The 21743-nt window shown below is 41.2% G+C and overlaps 1 protein-coding gene across 1 annotated transcript in view; it reads left to right on the top strand.

Annotated features, from left to right (window-relative positions):
• Positions 1-6302: 6302 nt before the first annotated feature.
• Positions 6303-21743, top strand: part of LOC106573452 (semaphorin-3D-like) — a 69948-nt gene continuing 54507 nt past the window's right edge. Inside the window, exon 1 of the mRNA XM_014148513.2 lies at positions 6303-6619. The gene's annotated coding sequence lies outside the window, so the exon portion shown is untranslated. The remainder of the gene's footprint in view (positions 6620-21743) is intronic.

The raw sequence follows: 21743 nt of genomic DNA, 5'->3' as shown, positions 1-21743 counted from the left end.
GTGCACAGGCGTCGTTTTGTCTACAGATCGGATATGTCCCCTGTTTTTTTAGGCAGACTGGCTTTCAAATCGAGTTAACCTCTCTTGGGTATGTGGGACGTGACCGTCCCACCTGCGGGACACACTATTCAACAGCCAGTGAAATAGCATGGCGCCAAATTCAAAACAACAAAAATCTCATAATTCAAATTTCTCACGCATACAAGTATTTTACACCATTTTAAAGATAATCTTCTCGTTAATCCAACCACATTGTCCAATTTCAAAAAGGCTTCACGGTGAAAGCATAGCATTAGATTATGTTAGGACATCACCTTGACAAGAAAAACCACACAGCCATTTTCCAAGCAAGGAGAGGCGTCACAAAAACCCAAAATACAGCTAAAATTAATCACTAACCTTTGACGATCTTCATCAGATGGCACTCATAGGACTTCATGTTACACAATACATGTATGTTTTGCTCGATAAAGTTCATATTTATATACAAAAACCCCATTTTACATTGGCGTGTAATGTTCAGAAATGTTTTGCCTCCCAAAACTTACGGTGAATGAGCACATCAATTTACTGAAATACTCATCATAAACGTTGATAAAATATTAAACTGTAATTCAAAGAATTATAGATACACTTCTCCTTAATGCAACCACTGTGTCAGATTTCAAAAAAACTTTACAGCGAAAGCACACTTTGCAATAATCTGAGTACAGCGTTCAGACACGAAACTAAACCCGCCATTTTGTGGAGTCAATAAAACTCAGAAATAATATTATAAATATTAACTTACCTTTGATGATCTTCATCAGAATGCACTCCCAGGAATCCCAGGTCCACAATAAATGTTTGTTTTGTTCAATAAAGTCCATCATTTATGTCCAAATATCTCCTTTTTGTTTGCTCGTTCAGTCCACTACTCCAAATGCAGGAAGCGCGCAAAAATGTCAGGACGAAAAGTCAAAAAAAAGTTATATTTACGTTCGTAGAAATATGTCAAACGATTTATAGCATCAGTCTTTAGGATGTTTTTAACATAAATCTTCAGTAATATTCCAACCGGACAATTCTTCTTCAGAAAAGAAAAGGAACACAGCTCACACTCACGTGAGCGCATGCCTCTGAGCTCATGTCATTTCCTCACTCATCTGACTCCAGGCCCTCCTGTTCGTTCCATATTCACAGTAGAAGCATGAAACAATGTTCTAAAGACTGTTGACATCTAGTGGAAGCCTTAGGAAGTGAAAATGAACCCTAAGTCACTGTGTACTGTATAGGCAATCACTTAAAAAACTACAAGCCTCAGATTTCCACACTTCCTGGTTGTTTTTTTCTCAGGTTTTTGCCTGCCATATGAGTTCTGTTATACTCACAGACATCATTCAAACAGTTTTAGAAACTTCAGAGTGTTTTCTATCCAAATCTACTAATAATATGCATATCCTACCTTCTGAGCCTGAGTAGCAGGCAGTTAAATTTGGGCACGCCTTTCATCCGGACGTCAAAATACTGCCCCCTACCCTAGAGAAGTTAATAAAGCACCATTTTACACCGCCATGCTACAGTAGAGTGGCTAATGGTACTTCCCGATGTTGTACACCGTGTTCAGCCAATCAGGTTGCAGCAGTCTGTTGTTTACCCGTGGCTGAAGCTGGTGTGCAAAATAAGCAAGTAGCATTAGCCACTCTGGCATGGTTGTGGAAAATCGTGTTTTATTAAGACAGTACGCATGTTTCCTCAGTTTTATTCCGCTTTCTCATCATTAAATAGAGTTAACCTGTTGGGTCTAGGGGGCAGCATTTGCACGTCTGGATAAAAAAAATGTACCCGATTTAATCTGGTTACTAATCCTACCCAGTAACTAGAATATGCATATACTTATTATATATGGATAGAAAACACTCTAAAGTTTCCAAAACTGTTTGAATGGTGTCTGTGAGTATAACAGAACTCATTTGGCAGGCAAAACCCTGAGACATTTTCTGACAGGAAGTGGATACCTGATGTGTTGTATTGACTTTAAACCTATCCCATTGAAAAACACAGGGGTTTAGGAATATTTTGGCACTTCCTATTGCTTCCACTAGATGTCACCAGCCTTTACAAAGTGTTTTGAGTCTTCTGGAGGGAGATCTGACCGAACAAGAGCCATGGAACGATGATGTCCCATTAGACACCTGGCGCGCGAGTTCATGTTGGGTACCCTCGTTCCAATACGTTATAAAAGAGTATGCATTCGTCCACCTTGAATATTATTCATGTTCTGGTTAAAAAAGGCCCTAATGATTTATGCTATACAACGTTTGACATGTTTGAACGAACGGAAATATATTTTTCCCCTCGTTCATGACGAGAAGTCCGGCTGGCTTACATCATGTGCTAACGAGACGGAGATTTTTGGACATAAATGATGAGCTTTTTTGAACAAAACTACATTCGTTATGGACCTGTGATACCTGGAAGTGACATCTGATGAAGAGAATCAAAGGTAATGGATTATTTACATAGTATTTTCGATTTTAGATCTCCCCAACATGACGTCTAGTCTGTATCGCAACGCGTATTTTTCTGGGCGCAGTGCTCAGATTATTGCAAAGTGTGATTTCCCAGTAAGGTTATTTTTAAATCTGGCAAGTTGATTGCGTTCAAGAGATGTAAATCTATAATTCTTTAAATGACAATATAATATTTTACCAATGTTTTCTAATTTTAATTATTTAATTTGTTACGCTGACTTGACTGCCGGTTATTGGAGGGAAACGATTTCCTCAACATCAATGCCATAGTAAAACGCTGTTTTTGGATATAAATATGAACTTGATAGAACTAAAAATGCATGCATTGTCTAACATAATGTCCTAGGAGTGTCATCTGATGGAGATTGTAAAAGGTTAGTGCATCATTTTAGCTGGTTTTATGGTTTTGGTGACCCTGTCTTTGACTTGACAAAACATTACACACAACTCTTGTAAATGTACTGTCCTAACATACTCTAAATTTATGCTTTCGCCGTAAAACCTTTTTGAAATCGTAAAACGTGGTTAGATTAAGGAGATGTTTATCTTTCAAATGGTGTAAAATAGTTGTATTTTTGAAAAATTTGAATTTTGACATTTATTTGGATTCAAATTTGCCGCTCTTGAAATGCACCTGCTGTTGATGGAGTGCACCACGGGTGGCACGCTAGCGTCCCACCTAGCCCCAAGAGGTTAATTAAGGAGGAAACCAAGGCCTTTGCAGTCTGAACGGAGTATGTTTTAAATACAAACCAGCCGACGGAGGACACACATTAGAGTACGACTCCAGAATGACCAACGATGTAAGGAATAATAGCGCCATCTGGAGGCAGTAGGGCTACCATTCACCTTGCTTCTGTTTGTTAGGTTAATCGGTCATGTTTACTGGGTGTGTCTCCTATAGACACCAATGCAATAGCAGCTGCATCTGGTCTACTTAGATCATTCACTTTCATTGAACCAGAAAAATTCATTTAAAAAAACAGTGAGTGAGGTGTCTCGCTTCCTCTTCCATCTGTGTTCATACCCAGAGAGAATGGAGGTGCCAACTTTGGCGCAGGGCTTTAGTTTCTCCCCATCCGTTTACATCTATGTATATTTCAATCAAGCAAACCAGGGAACTAAAAGCAACTTTCTAAACAATGTTTTTAATCGTTTCTAACTTGTTAGCTAGCTTCCTAACGTTAAGTTAGCTGGCTAGCCAGTTCAAATAATGACCATATCATATATCTGACAACGTCTTAACTTTAGCTAATTTGTATTCATTATTACAGGAAAATAAACTCACAACAAGATCATTGTTTACAAGTTATTGGCAAGCTAATTACAGAAAATAGCTTATGGTTGTAAGTGTGATGAAATAAAAGCAGGGCATTCTACCAGAGAATTTCAGAACTTGGACATGGTCTCGTTGGCCTAACGTTATATCCTAATTTGACTTCGTTGCAGGTCATGTTGTTCTTCACATTACTGTCTCTGGTAAACACAAATATAAAATAAAATCAATGTTTGTATGTCACATGCACAGGATACAGAAGGTGTAAAAGGTACAGTGAAATGGTTACTTGCATAGTGGAGTCTTTTGTTTAGACATGTAGCTAGCTAGGTAGCTAAACAATGAACCATAATCCCAACTCATAATGGTACTACCCTGCATGAATCTTCAGGTAGCTAAAGCTAACCATCAACTAGGTTCAATGTTAGCTAGTTAGCTAACATTAGGCTATATCTAGCAATGCAAATCGCTCTGAGATACGAATAATATTACTACACAGATCATACATGTAACGTTAGCTAGCGAGCCAGCCAGCCAGCTAACATTAGACAGCTAGCTAACAGTACACTAACTTGCAATGGTAATGACTTTCTGACCAAATTAGAAATAATATCTGAAAATGTAGTTAGCCAGACTCTCTTACCTATACACATTGTTAAACACTTCTCCCTCTCTGTCATGGTTGCCATGGTTGCCCTTAGTTTGAAGATGTCATCTGAAGACAGGTGTTTTAAACAACAGCCTTCTGTGTTCTCTTTTCGACTCCCTCCGCATTTGCAATCAATCGCCTGTTAGCTATCATACTCTACTTCCACCAGGCATTCTACTGATTTCAAAACTCGGTCCTCCAGAAAGTTGAGAGCTTTAGCAACACTTTTGCAGTTCTTTGTGATATCTTTACTAAAAAAAGCTGCGTTAGAAAGGATTACGTACACACACTGAGTCTATGTTATAGACAGAATCCTGCTACATGGCAGCCTAATCCAAACTCATCCATTATCTCAGCCAATCATGGCTAGCGTGAAGGCTCCTGGCTTTTTTTGTCACTAAACCAACTAGGCTCATAATTTAACTATTTTATTCATATTTACAGACGGCATACAGGTTTGTTATTAACATGAAAGTTTACATGTTCCAGAAGGAATTTCATCCCACAAAATGACATTCAAATGCCTCTCCTGTGAAGTAATGTCGCTCAACATACGCCTAGTTTCCTGAAATGAGTCACATATATAATGTGCAAAAATATTGAATGAAAAGTGAACTTTGCAGTGTACAAACTTAACATGAACCGGAATGACATTTGCTCTCACACCTGGCCAAAATAACTATCGGGTAGTAGTAACATTATTATTGAAATTTTATAACAAAGTGGTAACTCTCCCAACATTGGGATATGCATAGGCACTTGAGTAAATCATACTGTTTTGTAAGGCTCATTAAAGCTACAAAAGTGTCTTTGCCTTCTTTTAACCCTTTAACCTAACTCCTAACCCTATACTTAACCCCTAACCCCTAGCCTAGCTAACATTAGCCACATAGGTTACATTAGCGCTATCCACATAGCTAATGTTAGCCACAACAAATTGGAATTCATAACATATCATATGTATTGCAAATGCATAACATATTGTACAAATTGCAATTCGTAACATATCATACGAATTGTAATTCCTAACATATCACGATGGACATCCATGCGAACTAACATACTGTATCATACTAAATGGAGGGATACAGATTTACATTTACTAAGTTACATCTACCTCTAAGTCCTGGTTGGTTCTGTACACTATTTACCCAGAGCTGGGTTGCTATTAACCCAGCATTTTTTGAGTGTAGGTTTAAAACAGAGTGGTGCCTAGATTCAATCAGATCAAAAGTTAACGAGCGATAGCTGACACCCACATATCTGAAAATGTCGGTCGTGTCAGAGGTGTAACTGCATTGAAGCTGTCAAATGGGTGAGCAACTGCTCTTGATCATTATCATGAAGCCACACCCATCCCACTGGCATTAGAAGTTCTGAATGAGAAAGTTTAGGCTAATAATGATGCTCCAATTAAAACATAATTTAATTAAATAATTAGGATTTATATCAGTCTAATCAGGTGTAGATTACATCTCACATTCCTGTGTCCGAACAAGGCTGCATTGGATTTCTCTTAATTTGTCTCCATGCAGCCAGTGACAATGTCAACTTTAGGTATAATGCCAGGAGCTTCTTGTGGATTTGACAGCTCTAACACAGTTCCACCTCCAACAGTGCCAAAACAACCGTTATGTGTATGTTGGCTAAAGCGGATTTGATTGAATAGAGCCCTAGTTTAAATATATTAAAATCAATGTGTTTTGGAGGTTATACAGCAGAGGTTATACAGCAGTCCAGTTTATTATTACCTATAACATAAGCATTTTTTCTATTGAGTGGGGGTTTGCCATCCCCACTTCCCTTGAGGCAAAACGCCGCACATCCAACTCATCCCTCTATCCATCCAGCATGCACAAGTGGAGTGCACAGAGTTCATCGCTGTGGCGGAGACTACCGAGCGTGCGTCAAACCGCTCAGAGTTTAATAAAAAGGAAGGGCGGGGAAATATCGGGGCAATTTAGTTTGTGCGACTTTTATTGCTGCTGTGATATAACCCAGCTAACCCTTTGACTGTTTTATTGTTTGGAGAGGGCAGTGCGCGTCAATGAAAGGTTTAGGGAAAGTTGTTGCTGAGTTTTGTGTGAGTTCTTAAACAGCGCTCCTGGGTCGTCTGCTCCTGTCATCATTACGCACGGGAGGAATCCTACTCCAGGAGCGACAAGACCACGTTGAGAACAGGTAAATTGATAAAGAATTATGGATTATTTTATTTTATTTATTAGGCTCGATTAACAATAAGTCAACGCTACATGTATGTGAAAATTCGTGTAGAACTTGACCATGCATAATGCAAATAATTAATCTGGTTAGAAAAGTGTACGATGAATAGCCAAATGCACGTGTTGTTAGGTACATATTTCATTGGGTGTTGGTATTTTAGGCAATGTGTTTTGTAAGCAGAATGTTTTGATGTCTTCATAGCCTCATCAGTTTGCCATCAGCTCTTAACTGCTGCATATTGAATTATGACTAATGGCACAGCTAGAGCACTTCTTGTCTGGAAACCCGACATTGGCAAACATGTTTTCTCTCACGACCTCTACAATCCAGAATGTTGAATCAAATCATATTTTAATGTACAGTACTTTACAGTTTGTCTGTGCGGTTGGTCCTTTTGGCAGTGGGAAAGTGAGACAATATATCCACAGGAAAGTATAATTACACCAACTTTTCAAAGCGCTTGGTAGTGCGTTCAGATTTATTTTACCTGAAGCATGCACACAAGATGAAAAGACATGCAGGTGACGCATGCATACTTGCCTAGGTCGTAAGCATGTTTACATGGCTCTGCACATGCTTCAGGTGTAGGGAATCTGAATGCACTACCACCACTTTGAAAATATGTAATTATACGTTCCTGTGGATATATTGACACACATTCCTACCGCCAAATAGACCAACCGCATGGACAACCTGTAAAGTAAGTTAACATATCATTTCATTCGACGTTCTGGCATCTAGAGGTCATGAGAGGAAACGTTCCTGATTCAAAAGCTAATTTCTGCCCTACTTAGAATTCATTGCAATTCAACATCGGGTTTCCACGACTAACTATTTCTCACAAAACAATCGGCCTACAAGATAAGCACACAAACAGTTTACTGACAAGGTTTAGATTGGTTTACTAACAAGTGGTGTGTTCCGAAGCTACAGAGGTGTAGGACAAAGCTTGTAGAATTTGATTTGTATAACCTAGCTAGAAGTAGAACAGCTGGATAGTTCTCATAAAACTAGGCTTTCATGAGCCAGGAGTTGAACATTGGATAAGCCTCATATGGTATACATATTTCTTTCTCTTTATGATATAGTGTTGTCTTTATCTCTCACAGTCCATAAATACTGCATACGATGTGGATGAAAATATTTAGTCCACTGGGGTATAAGGAGTATTTCAGAGAGACAGACAGAATGTTTAAGAGGAGTTTGGTATGAGGACATTCTGACAGTCTTCTGACAGTAGTAAACTCTCCTCCTCGCTACACACTTTTTCTCACACCTCAGTGCTAATGTTCTGTGTCCTGAGGTTGTGTGTGTGTGTGTGTGTGTGTGTGTGTGTGTGTGTGTGTGTGTGTGTGTGTGTGTGTGTGTGTGTGTGTGTGTGTGTGTGTGTGTGTGGGTGGGTGTGGTACTGTCTGGTCACTGTGTTGACTCAGTGGCTTAATACCCTTCTGTCAAAATCTGAAGTAGAGCTGAAGTTTTTCCTTAAAAAAAGCTCAAAGAGGCAGCATGGCAGAAGATTGACAAAGGAATAATATAATAGTTCATAATATTTTATAAGTATAATGATTCATTGTTTTTCTTTGGTTACATATGTGTGTGCTTGGTAACAGTTTTCATAATGTTACACACACACACACACACACACACACACACACACACACACACAGTGTCTGTTTTGAAGCTCTCTGACACCCTGTGGTCAGTGTAACAGGCAGGGCAGGATAAAGACGCAGTCATAACCTGCTACCTCGTTATTCTAGCCATCCCAGGCCAGCCTGCTCCCAGCTATATAGCTGTACTTCAGCTCTGCAGACCCTACCAGGACACAGGGTAGGCAGAGAGAGAGAATGAGAGAAAGAGAGGGAGAGAGAAACAGGGAGGAAGAGAGAAAGAGAGAGAGACAGAAAGATCAAGAGAGGAAGAAAGACAGAAAGATCAAGAGAGAAAGACACAGATAGAGAAAGATCAAGAGAGAGAGAGAAAGATCAAGAGAGAGAGAGAAAGATCAAGAGAGAAAGAGACAGAAAGATCAAGACAGAAAGATCAAGAGAGAAAAAGATCAAGAGAGAAAGAGACAAAGATCAAGAGAGAAAGAGAGAGACAGAAAATCAAGAGAGAAAGAGAGAGACAGATAAATCAAGAGAGACAGAGACAGAAAGATCAAGAGAGAAAGAGGCAGAGACAGAAAGTTCAAGAGAGACAGAGACAGAAAGATCAACAGAGAAAGAGAGAGAGAGAAAAAGATCAAGAGAGAAAGAGACAAAGATCAAGAGAGAAAGAGAGAGACAGAAAGATCAAGAGAGAAAGAGAGAGACAGATAGATCAAGAGAGACAGAGACAGAAAGATCAAGAGAGAAAGAGCGAGAAAGAGACAGAGACAGAAAGATCAAGAGAGAAAGAGAGAGACAGAAAGATAAAGAGAGAAATATACAGAAAGATCAAGAGAGAAAGAGAGAGACAGATAGAGACAGATAGATCAAGAGAGAAAGAGACAGATAGACCAAGAGAGAAAGAGATAGAGACAGATAGATCAAGAGAGAAAGAGACAGATAGACCAAGAGAGAAAGAGACAGAGACAGATAGACCAAGAGAGAAAGAGACAGAGACAGATAGACCAAGAGAGAAAGAGACAGAGACAGATAGACCAAGAGAGAAAGAGACAGAGACAGATAGACCAAGAGAGAAAGAGACAGAGACAGATAGACCAAGAGAGAAAGAGATAGAGACAGATAGATCAAGAGAGAAAGAGATAGAGACAGATAGATCAAGAGAGAAAGAGACAGATAGACCAAGAGAGAAAGAGACAGAGACAGATAGACCAAGAGAGAAAGAGACAGAGACAGATAGACCAAGAGAGAAAGTGACAGAGACAGAATGATCAAGAGAGAAAGAGACAGAGAGGTATGAGGATGGTGATTGCTCTCCTCTGTCTGGCAGTAGTGTCAGTCAGAGGAGACGTAGCTAAATAAATGCTGGCAAATTTTCTGCCGTTTCGCCTCAGAAAGACAACAGAGAAAACCTCCTGTGATTGGACTCTTTAAACAGCAGCCAATCATTGCCTCACTGACCATGCTTTGTCAGACATGCTTAAGACTGATTAGTGTATGCACAGGCATAGACATACAACACGCAAGCACAGACACACAGTGGCAGGGACAGGGTGCAAGCAAAGGACTGGAGGTTGATTCTGATACAGACATTTGTGTTTGAAAATATTTACCTTTTGGAAGAGGTAAAATTGATAGCAATGAAGAGGCCATTTCACACCTGCTTTTCTGAAATAAAACATCAATGCTACAATATATCCAGCTGTGCTGGACAGGCTCCAGTACGCATCAATATTCTGCTGTGTTTAGAATGGCCCTCAGCACCATTCCTGAGCTGTGTGACAGCGTCATGGGTTTTATGGCTGAACGTTTTCCTGGACTGGGCTGAAAGCATTCCCACTCTCTCAGAGCTCTCCTGGTCAGGGGTGGAAGGTGTGTGTGTGCGTGCATGTTTGTGTAATAATTATAGAATCTGCACTGACATTTTATCAATAGCATATCAGGATTTTGGAATGTTGAGCCAACGGAACTGTAATCTGTTATGTTTTGTGTTAGAGTATTTTGTTTTTTGTCAGGAGGTTAAATACCTAGAATCACCTCTGCAGTTGGAAGTTATCTGACTGGTGGTAATAGCATGTCCTTATATGGTTATGATTTTATATCCCTTTACGCAAACAGAGAGGGGTACCTTAGATGAGATGGTGTGTGTGTGTGTGTGTGTGTGTGTGTGTGTGTGTGTGTGTGTGTGTGTGTGTGTGTGTGCACGTGTTTATGTGTGTGCACATTTGTGTGTGTATGTGTGCATGTATGCGTGAAAATGAGTGTGTGTGTGCTCAGAGTCTACAACATCCAAGTGGCACAGAACAGCCCTGCTGGCTCTCATTCCTTCCTGTCTGTCCTCCTTCTCTCTCTTTATACATTGAGTGTACAAAACATTAGGAACACCTTCCTGATATTGTGTTGCAACCCCTTTTGCACGCCAGAACTGCCTCAATTTGTCGGGGAACGGACTGCAAGCTGTCGAAGCGGCCCATGTTGACTCCAATGGTTCTCACAGTTATGTGAAGTTAGCTGGATGTCCTTTGGGTGGTGGACTATTCTTGATACACATGGGAAACTGTTGAGCGTGAAAAACCCAGCAGCGTTGCAGTTCTTATATATCATTATGTCTACTTCTATTTCCCCTTATTCACTCCCCTTCACAGAAAGCAATATGGCAGAAAGTCAGTTCCCTCAGGTCCATGACCTGCTTATCACCATTCAGCTAATAATGTCCTACAAAAGCCTGAAACACCCTTTAGCTCTCCAGGATGGGAGTTGCCCATCCCCTAGCAGGAGTAAGTGTAATGAGTGTTGAAGAAGTATGGCTGTCTCCTCAGGCCATTGGGCTGATGTAAATGCAGCACTCAGACCTGTCAGTCCTTTTAGTCACAGGCGATTAATCCTATCAGTGTAGCTCTCAGGATGTTTAGTGTTTAGGTTTACCTGTCCTGTTACTGTCCGTCGGCCTAACCCTCTCAGGTGCGTAAGGTTACACACACACACACACACACACACACACACACACACACACACACACACACACACACACACACACACACACACACACACACACACACACACACACACACACACACACACACACAAGCAATCTTCTGCACTGACCTGAGGGCTCTCACATTTATACATAACGGAAGATTAAATCGCTACAGTAAACATGAAATGAGCCTCTAATAACAGCAGCACATGTCTATTATCATAGACCGTAGTATTGTCTTACCACTACAGCACTGGGCTACAGATAACAGCTCTGTCATCATATAACAGTCTCATCTCTGCCAGAGTGCACAAGGACCACAGGGCTGGAACCTGATACTTTCCCTCTGGTTTCCAGCACTGAGTAGGTTTTCCTGTAAAAGCTCAACTGAAGGAATTCTGTTGTAATATCATCCCTTTGGAACCTCACCCTGTATTGATTGAATGCATTAAGGTTTTCGGGGGAAGTTAGTTCTTGGATTGCAGCTATTTTTTATCTGATGTTTGCATGATAAATGGTCTCCAAAAAAGAGTCACCGTTGAAATGTCCCCTAACCAAGTCCAGTTATACTGAAAAGTCCCCTAAAGCTGTTATAGGTCATTGGATCCGACCAAAGAGCTTTGTCAGGATGATGTATAGGATTTATTAGGAGGCACATTAGCACAGGAACTACAGCCTTTCCTCAGGCACAGGATCAAATAGTCACTGTACACTACTAAGAATGGACTGGGTGTTGGGTTTCTTTACCTCCTTACCTTCCTTTACTTTTTTGGCATGGATTAAAATGTTCTTGTGGATGATGTATGATAGCTATTTAAACCTGTAAGATGTGTTCTATCACTATTCATCTAATCATCTCAGATTAGATGGATTCTCACGTTAGCATGTATGGAAGTATGTCAGGGGCCTCTATAGCAATCATAACGATTAATCAGTTAATAACTTATGCTTAATTAATGTGAGTTTTTCATGTAATTATATAGAGATAAGCATATGCTGCTGTTATGCTCGAAAGCTATAACAGCGATAACATCTCAAAGCAGGCTATTGTTGGTTCCGATGTTGACATTCTGTCGTGTTGGATAACCCACATTCAAACTTCAGAGTGCAGATGAACACATATGATGCAATACAGACTGCTAAAACACTTTCACATTAGAGGTCGACCGATTATGATTCTTCAACGCCGATACCGATACCGATTATTGGAGGGCCAAAAAAAAGCCGGTACCGGTTAATCGGCTGATTTTATTTATTTATTTGTAATAATGACAATTACAACAATACTGAATGAACACTTATTTTAACTTAATATAATACATCAATAAAATCAATTTAGCTTCAAATAAATAATGAAATGTTCAATTTGGTTTAAATAATGCAAAAACAAAGTGTTGGAGAAGAAAGTAAAAGTGCAATATGTGCCATGTAAAAAAGCTAACGTTTAAGTTCCTTGCTCAGAACATGAGAACATATGAAAGCTGGTGGTTCCTTTTAACATGAGTCTTCAATATTCCCAGGTAAGTTGTTTTAGGTTGTAGATATTATAGGACTATTTCTCTATATACGATTTGTATTTCATATACCTTTGACTATTGGATGTTCTTATAGGCACTTTAGTCTTGCCAGTGTAACAGTATAGCTTCCGTCCCTCTCCTCGCTCCTACCTGGGCTTGAACCAGGAAAACATCGACAACAGCCACCCTCGAAGCAGCGTTACCCACGTAGTGGAAGGGGAAACAACTACTCCAAGTCTCAGAGCGAGTGACGTTTGAAACGCTATTAGCGCGCACCCGGCTAACTAGCTAGCCATTTCACATCGGTTACACCAGCCTAATCTCGGGAGTTGACAGGCTTGAAGTCATAAACAGCGCAATGCTTGAAGCATTGCGAAGAGCTGCTGGTAAAATGCGCGAAAGTGCTATTTTGAATGAATGCTTACGAGCCTGCTGCTGCCTACCACCGCTCAGTCAAACTGCTCTATCAAATCATAGACTTAATTATAACATAATAACACACAGAAATACGAGCCTTAGGTCATTAATATGGTCGAATCCGGAAACTATCATCTCGAAAACAAAACGTTATTCCTGTTACATTGCACAATCTTCAATGTTATGTCATAATTACGTAAAATTGTGGCAAATTAGTTCGCAACGAGCCAGGCGACCCAAACTGTTGCATATACACTGACTCTGCGTGCAATGAACGCAAAATGACACAATTTCACCTGGTTAATATTGCCTGCTAACCTGGATTTCTTTTAGCTAAATATGCAGGTTTAAAAATCTATACTTGTGTATTGATTTTAAGAAAGGCATTGATGTTTATGGTTGGAGCAACGTGTACCTAAGCGATTATATGCAACGCAGGACAGGCTAGATAAACTAGTAAAATCATCAACCATGTGTAGTTAACTAGTGATTATGATTGATTGATTGTTTTTTATAAGATAAGTTTAATGCTAGCTAGCAACTTACCTTAGCTTCTTACTGCATTTGCGTAACAGGCAGGCTCCTCGTGGAGTGCAATGTAAAGCAGGTGGTTAGCGCGTTGGACTAGTTAACCGTAAGGTTGCAAGATTGAATCCCTGAGCTGACAAGGTAAAAATCTGTCGTTCTGTCCCTGAACAAGGCAGTTAACCCACCGTTCCTAGGCCGTCATTGAAATTAAGAATGTGTTCTTAACTGACTTGCCGAGTTAAATAAAGATCTAAAAAAAAAAAGTAAAAAAATAAAAAAGTTAAAACTAAATCTAAAATCGGCCAAATCGGCGTCCAAAAATACCGATTTCCAATTGTTATGAAAACTTGAAATCGGCCCTAATTAATCGGCCATTCCGATTAATCGGTCGACCTCTATTTCACATCATACTAGAATGTGCTATATAGTTATTATATTGATATTATCACTAATGTTAAGTCCTGTAGGGATGGTAAATGCAGAGGATATCAGAGTATTTGTTTACTGTAGCCTTTAGGGTTGTGCAATGAAACACATTTCACCCCTTTCACTTTAACCCAAGGAGTTCTCGCTCTCTGTGTGTGTGTGTGTGTGTGTGTGTGTGTGTGTGTGTGTGTGTGTGTGTGTGTGTGTGTGTGTGTGTGTGTGTGTGTGTGTGTGTGTGTGTGTGTGTGTGTGTGTGTGTGTGTGTGTGTGTGTGTGTGTGTGTGTGTGTAAAACACAACAGTTCCCATACAGTAGAACAGGGAGGTCTCTCTTCAGGAGTGAGGAGAGGTGAGTGAGACAATAGAGGAGGTGGCACTAATATTAGTGGAAATAATTGAAAATAAACATTAGTGGAGCATTTGTGAACAATATTACACAGACATCACTTCAGAGTTATGTTAGTGTAAGTCAATGGAAGCTTTTTATGAATGGAGAAACAACATACTAACACTGTGAACAAAACAGCACCAACACTGACTGTGAGAAATCCTGCTATAAGTTACACTGTTGTTTTAGGGCCTTCTGAGCTTCATTTTATTATGTTTCTCCCTTAACTGTGTTTTATACAGTCATTTGAGTCATAGCATAGAACATTTAAATGTTGTTAGTATATTTTATGTTGTGTATTGTTTCAACATAACATAGTGTCAGTCATGTATTTAGCCTAGTAGAACCACATGGGAGTTAGCAACATGCTTTCTTAAACAGCACAAAGAAACATGATTGACTGTTGCCAAGAAAAACAGCTCAAGTCCTGAGAGCTAAAACCAATTAGCTTTGTTATTACGCCAAGTCTGTGCCCTTGGTCAGGGAATAGTGTGTGTGTGTGTGTGTGTGTGTGTGTGTGTGTGTGTGTGTGTGTGTGTGTGTGTGTGTGTGTGTGTGTGTGTGTGTGTGTGTGTGTGTGTGTGTGTGTGTGTGTGTGTGTGTGTGTGTGTGTGTGTGTGTGTGTGTGTGTGTATAATAGGAGGTCTAATTCACTTTGTCCTTGATAGATGGAGAGATGTGATTATGGCTTACTTACTGGGTACCTCAGTGGTAGCTAATGCTTTACCAAGGGTGGTCTTTCCTTGTTTCGCTCCCTCTTTCTCCTCTCACACATACACACACCATGCATTCAATGGATGTTCAGTCTCTCTCCATTCAGTTCAGGTGTTGAACCGAGAGACAAGGGATTAGAAAGTTTCAACTCATGCCAAGACACGCAGACATCCATGACCTGTTTCAACACACAACCTGTCTCTATGAAACGTCTCTCCAAACTGTGCTACGTTGTTTCCAGGTTCATTAAACCAAGTGTATTCTATGAATTCTTGATATACCAAACCAAACTTTTTCCTTGCATCATACTATGTGTATGAAAGTCTTCATGCATGCCTGTGTGTGTTTTGTACCCTAACTTTCTCCCCTGTTTTTCTCTCTCGCTCTCTCTCTCTCTCTCGCTCGCTCGCTCGCTCGCTCCCTCTATCTCTTTCTTTCTTTCTCCATCTCTCCCTCCTCAATTGTCGCTAAATGCTTTACTTAGGGTGGTCTTTCTTTGGAGGTAGTGCTACAGGGAGAGATAGAGGGAGGGAGAGCGAGAGAGGGAAAGAGAGAGAGGGAGCAATTCTAGGGAACATTCCTCTGGCACTGTATATGACCGCCATCAGCAATCCACGACAACTGAGGTTCCATTACAATGATTCCCAAATTATTTGTTGGGGACTCTGGTATGTCGGTTATGGCTGGTGGTTTAGAAACAGGATTTAGAATATTTAGTGACATGCTTTTGGGTTGGGTTTGTCACTGTTTGACCAAAACCGTTGGATAGTTCAAAGCGGAATGCTGTATTTTTGATGAGACATCATTTTGTCGAGCTGAACACCACAAGCTATAACAGAACTGAACTTTACACCGTCCAGACTCTTGCTGTGTGTGTGTGTGTGTGTGTGTGTGTGTGTGTGTGTGTGTGTGTGTGTGTGTGTGTGTGTGTGTGTGTGTGAGAGAGAGAACTATTAGCTTTGGTCTGTCACTGTCACTATCACCATCATAACCGCTTCCCCTTGCCCCCTGCACTGTGTGCTGCCCACCCTGCCAAAGATAACAGTTATTATTGCCCCGTCACACACACACACACACACACACACACACACACACACACACACACACACACACACACACACACACACACACACACACACACACACACACAAACACACTTAATGCAGTCCACCATGAAACAGGGATGTTAGCTTAACTGCATGGCACTGGCTGGACAACCAATTCTTCCTCTCCCTCCATCTTTCCCTGTGCCCCCTTTTCTCTCTCTCCTTCTCATGCGTTCTATCTAGATGAATGGTGCCTTCAGGATAAGTGTCTTCTGTAATGGAGGCATAGTTACATATTCTCTAGAGACATTCAGTATGTCAAAAGCTCAGGACTCCACACACACACACACACACACACACACACACACACACACACACACACACACACACACACACATGCACTCTCTCTCGCTCTTTCTTTCTATCGAGGCACATAGGGGATCTAACCTGACATCTCTTTAATACTTTAATAGGGCTTTACCTCTCTCTGAAAATAGTGTTTAGTACAGCCAAGCCCACTGCTTTCTCCCTCATTTGCTGTCTCCGTATGAGTTGGCTAAGAGGGTTGTTGAAGCTCCTCTCCTAAAGCTTGAGTCTCTCTCTGTTAACACTACATTCTCCAACACAGATACTGCAGAGGCGCTGGTGTTGAATGGTGTGTGTGTGTGTGTGTGTGTGTGTGTGTGTGTGTGTGTGTGTGTGTGTGTGTGTGTGTGTGTGTGTGTGTGTGTGTGTGTGTGTGTGTGTGTGTGTTTGTGTGATATGTCTGATACAGTGAGGGAAAAAACTATTTTTATCCCCTGCTGATTTTATACGTTTGCCCACTTACAAAGAAATGATCAGTCTATAATTCTAATGGTAGGTTTATTTGAACAGCGAGAGGCAGAATAACAACAAAAAAATCCAGAAAAACGCATGTCAAAAATGTTATGAAATGATTTGCATTTTAATGAGGGAAATAAGTATTTGACCCCTCTGCAAAACATGACTTAGTACTTGGTGGCAAAACCCTTGTTGGCAATCACAGAGGTCAGACGGGTCTTGTAGTTGGCCACCAGGTTTGCACACTTCTCAGGAGGGATTTTGTCCCACTCCTCTTTGCAAAGTCATTAAGGTTTCGAGGCTGACGTTTGGCAACTCGAACCTTCAGCTCCACAGATTTTCTATGGGATTAAGGTCTGGAGACTGGCTAGGCCACTCCAGGACCTTAATGTGCTTCTCCTTTGTTGCCTTGGCCGTGTGTTTTGGGTCATTGTCATGCTGGAATACCCATCCACGACCCATTTTCAATGCCCTGGCTGAGGGAAGGAGGTTCTCACCCAAGATTTGACGGTACATGGCCCCGTCCATCGTCCCTTTGATGCCGTGAAGTTGTCCTGTCCCCTTAGCAAAAAAACACCCCCAAAGCATAATGTTTCCACCTCCATGTTTGACGGTGGGGATGGTGTTCTTAGGGTCATGGGCAGCATTCCTCCTCCTCCAAACACAGCGAGTTGAGTTGATGCCAAAGAGCTCCATTTTGGTCTCATCTGACCACAACACTTTCACCCAGTTGTCCTCTGAATCATTCAGATGTTCATTGGCAAACTTCAGACGGGCATGTGTATGTGCTTACTTGAGCAGGGGGACCTTGCGAGCGCTGCAGGATTTCAGTCCTTCACGGCGTAGTGTGTTACCAATTGTTTTCTTGGTGACTATGGTCCCAGCTGCCTTGAGATCATTGACAAGATCCTTCCATGTAGTTCTGGGCTGATTCCTCACCGTTCTCATGATCATTGCAACTCCACGAGGTGAGATCTTGCATGTGTAACAGTGTAGGTTCCGTCCCTCTCTTCGCCCCAACCTGGGCTCGAACCAGGGACCCTTGCACACATCAACAACTGACACCCCACGAAGCATCGTTACCCATCGCGCCACAAAAGCCACGGCCCTTGCAACGCAAGGGGAAACCCTACTTCAAGTCTCAGAGCGAGTGACGTCACTGATTGAAATGCTATTAGCGCGCACCACCGCTAACTAACTAGCCATTTCACATCGGTTACACTCACCCCCCCCCTTTGACCTCCTCCTTTTTTCCGCAGCAACCAATGATCCGGGTCATGGCACCAATGTAACAGTGTAGGTTCCATCCCTCTCTTCGCCCCAACCCGGGCTCGAACCAGGGACCCTTGCACACATCACATGGCTTCCCTGTGGCTCAGTTGGTAGAGCATGGTATTTGCAACGCCAGCGTGGTGTTTGCAACGCCAGAGTTGTGGGTTCGATTCCCACGGGGGGCCAGTACAAAAAAAAAAAAGGGCATGAAATGTATGCATTCACTACTGTAAGTTGCTCTGGATAAGAGCATCTGCTAAATGACTAAAATGTAAACAACTGACACCCCACGAAGCATTGTTACCCATCGTGCCACAAAAGCCGCGGCCCTTGCAACGCAAGGGGAAACCCTACTTCAAGTCTCAGAGCGAGTGATGTCACTGATTGAAACGCTATTAGCGCGCACCACCGCTAACTAACTAGCCGTTACACATGGAGCCCCAGGCCGAGGGATATTGACAGTTCTTTTGTGTTTCTTCCCTTTGCGAATAATCACACCAACTGTTGTCACCTTCTCACCAAGCTGCTTGGCGATGGTCTTGTAGCCCATTCCAGCCTTGTGTAGGTCTACAATCTTGTCCCTGACATCCTTGGAGAGCTCTTTGGTCTTGGCCATGGTGGAGAGTTTGGAATCCGATTGATTGCTTTTGTGGACAGGTGTCTTTTATACAGGTAACAAGCTGAGATTAGGACCACTCCCTTTAAGAGTGTGCTCCTAATCTCAGCTCGTTTACTGTATAAAAGACACCTGGGAGCCAGAAATCTTTCTGATTGAGAGGGGGTCAAATACTTATTTCCCTCATTAAAATGCAAATCAATTTATAACATTTTTGACATGCGTTTTTCTGGATTTTTTTGTTGTTATTCTGTCTCTCACTGTTCAAATAAACCTACCATTGAAATTATAGACTGATCATTTCTTTGCCAGTGGGCAAACATACAAAATCAGCATGGGATCAAATACTTTTTTCCCTCACTGTACATTACATGAATTTTACTCACCCCCTGATGTGAAGGAGAAAGACCACCTTCTCACTCACTCACTCACTCACTCACTCACTCACTCACTCACTCACTCACTCACTCACTCACTCACTCACTCACTCACTCACTCACTCACTCACTCACTCACTCACTCACACACTCACACACTCACACACTCACACACTCACACACACACACACACACACACACACACACACACACACACACACACACACACACACACACACACACACACACTGATACATTTTCCATCATATCAAGCTTTTTACCTGTACTTTGTAGCACAGAAGCCCAAAGGGCCTGAGGTGGTCGGTCCAAGTAAACACGAGTCATTTCTATCAATCCCTTATCCCCTTCAGTATATAGAGCTGTAGGGAGATGGGTGTGTGTTGTGGATGAATTACTGCCTCTCAGCTCTGATTCCATTTTGTTTAAACAAGAGTGATATGGTGTATCTCTGACAATACAAGGATAAATTCCACATAGCTCTGTCTCTTGATCTCTCTTTCTCTCTCTCTTTCTCCCTGACTCTCTCTTTCTCTAAATTCCATTTCAATTTAAGGCTCTTTATTGGCATGGGGAACACATGTTTAAATTGCCAAAGAAAGTGAAATAGATAATAAAAGTGAAAAAAAATTATAAAATAACGGTAATCATTACACTCACAAAAGTTCCAAAAGAATAAAAACATTTCAAATGTCATATTATGTCTATACACAGTGTTGTAATGATGTGCAAATAGTTAAAGTACAAAAGGGAAAATAGATAAACATAAATATGGGTTCTATTTACAATGGTGTTTGTTCTTCACTGGTTGCCCTTTTCTTGTGGAAACAGGTCACAAATCTTGCTGTTGTGATTGCACACTGTGGTATTTCACCCAATAGATATAGGAGTTAATCAAAATTGAATTTGTTTTCGAATTCTTTGTAGGTCTGTGGAATCTGAGGGAAACATGTGTCTCTAATATGGTTATACATTTGGCAGGAGGTTAGGAGGTGCAGCTCAGTTTCCACCTCATTTTGTGGGCAGTGAGCACATAGCCTGTCTTCTCTTGGGAGCCAGGTCTGCCTTCGCTGGCCTTTCTCAATAGCAAGGCTATGCTCACTGAGTCTGTACATAGTCAAAGATTTCCTGAATTTTGGGTGTGTGTTTAGGGTCAAAAAGCATTCTAGTTTGCTCTGTTTTTTTGGTGAATTCTTAGTCAAGTAATTATCTTTTGGTTTTCTCATGATTTGTTTGGGTCTAATTGTGTTGCTGTCCTGGGGCTCTGTGGGGTCTGTTTGTGTTTGTGAACAGAGCCCCAGGACCAGCTTGCTTAGGGGACTCTTCTCCAGGTTTATTTCTCTGTAGGTGATGGCTTTGTTAAGGAAGGTTTGGGAATCACATCCTTTTAGGAGGTTGTAGAATTGAATGGCTATTTTCTGGATTTTGATAATTAGCGGGTATCGGCCTAATTCTGCTCTGCATGGATTATTTGGTGTTCTACCTTGCATACTGACGATATTTTTGCAGAGTCTCAATTTGGTGTTTGTCCCATTTTGTGAATTCTTGGTTGGTGAGCAGCCCCAGACCTCACAACCATAAAGGGCAATGGGTTCTATAACTGATTCAAGTATTTTTAGCCAGATCCTAATTGGTGTCACATTTTATGTTCCTTTTGATGGCATAGAAGGCCCTTCTTGCCTTGTCTCTTAGATCGTTCACAGCTTTGTTGAAGTTACCTGTGGCGCTGATGTTTAGGCTGAGGTATGTATCATGTTTTGTGTGCTCTAGGGCAACGGTGTCTAGATGGAATTTATATTCGTGGACCTGGCAACTGGACCTTTTTTGGGACACCATATTTTTGTCTTACTGAGATTTACTGTCAGGGCTCAGGTCTGACAGAATCTGTGCAGAAGATTTAGATGCTGCTGTAGGCCCTCCTTGGTTGGGGACAGAAGCACCAGATCATCAGCAGACATTTGACTTCAGATTCTAGTAGGGTGAGGCTGGGTGCTGTTGGTTGTTTGTGTACATGGATTTTATAATGTTGTATGTTTTTCCCCAACAGCACTTTCCATCAATGTGTATAGCTGACCCTCATGCCAAATTGAGTCGAACGCCAACAAAGCATGAGAAGACTTTGCCTTTGTTTTGGTTTGTTTGTTTGTCAATTAGGGGGGGCAGTAGAGGTCGACCGATGATGATTTTTCAACGCCGATACCGATTATTGGAGGACCAAAAAAGCCGTTACCGATTAATCGGCCAATTCTTTCTTTCTTTATTTGTAATAATGACAATTACAACAATACTGAATGAAAACTTATGTTAACTTAATATAATGCATCAATAAAATCAATTTAGCCTCAAATAAATAATGAA

Source organism: Salmo salar, chromosome ssa16, assembly GCF_905237065.1.
Source record: "Salmo salar chromosome ssa16, Ssal_v3.1, whole genome shotgun sequence".
NCBI lineage: Eukaryota > Metazoa > Chordata > Actinopteri > Salmoniformes > Salmonidae > Salmo > Salmo salar.
Note: the sequence above shows the minus strand (reverse complement) of the source record. Positions and strands in the feature narration are given on the sequence as shown.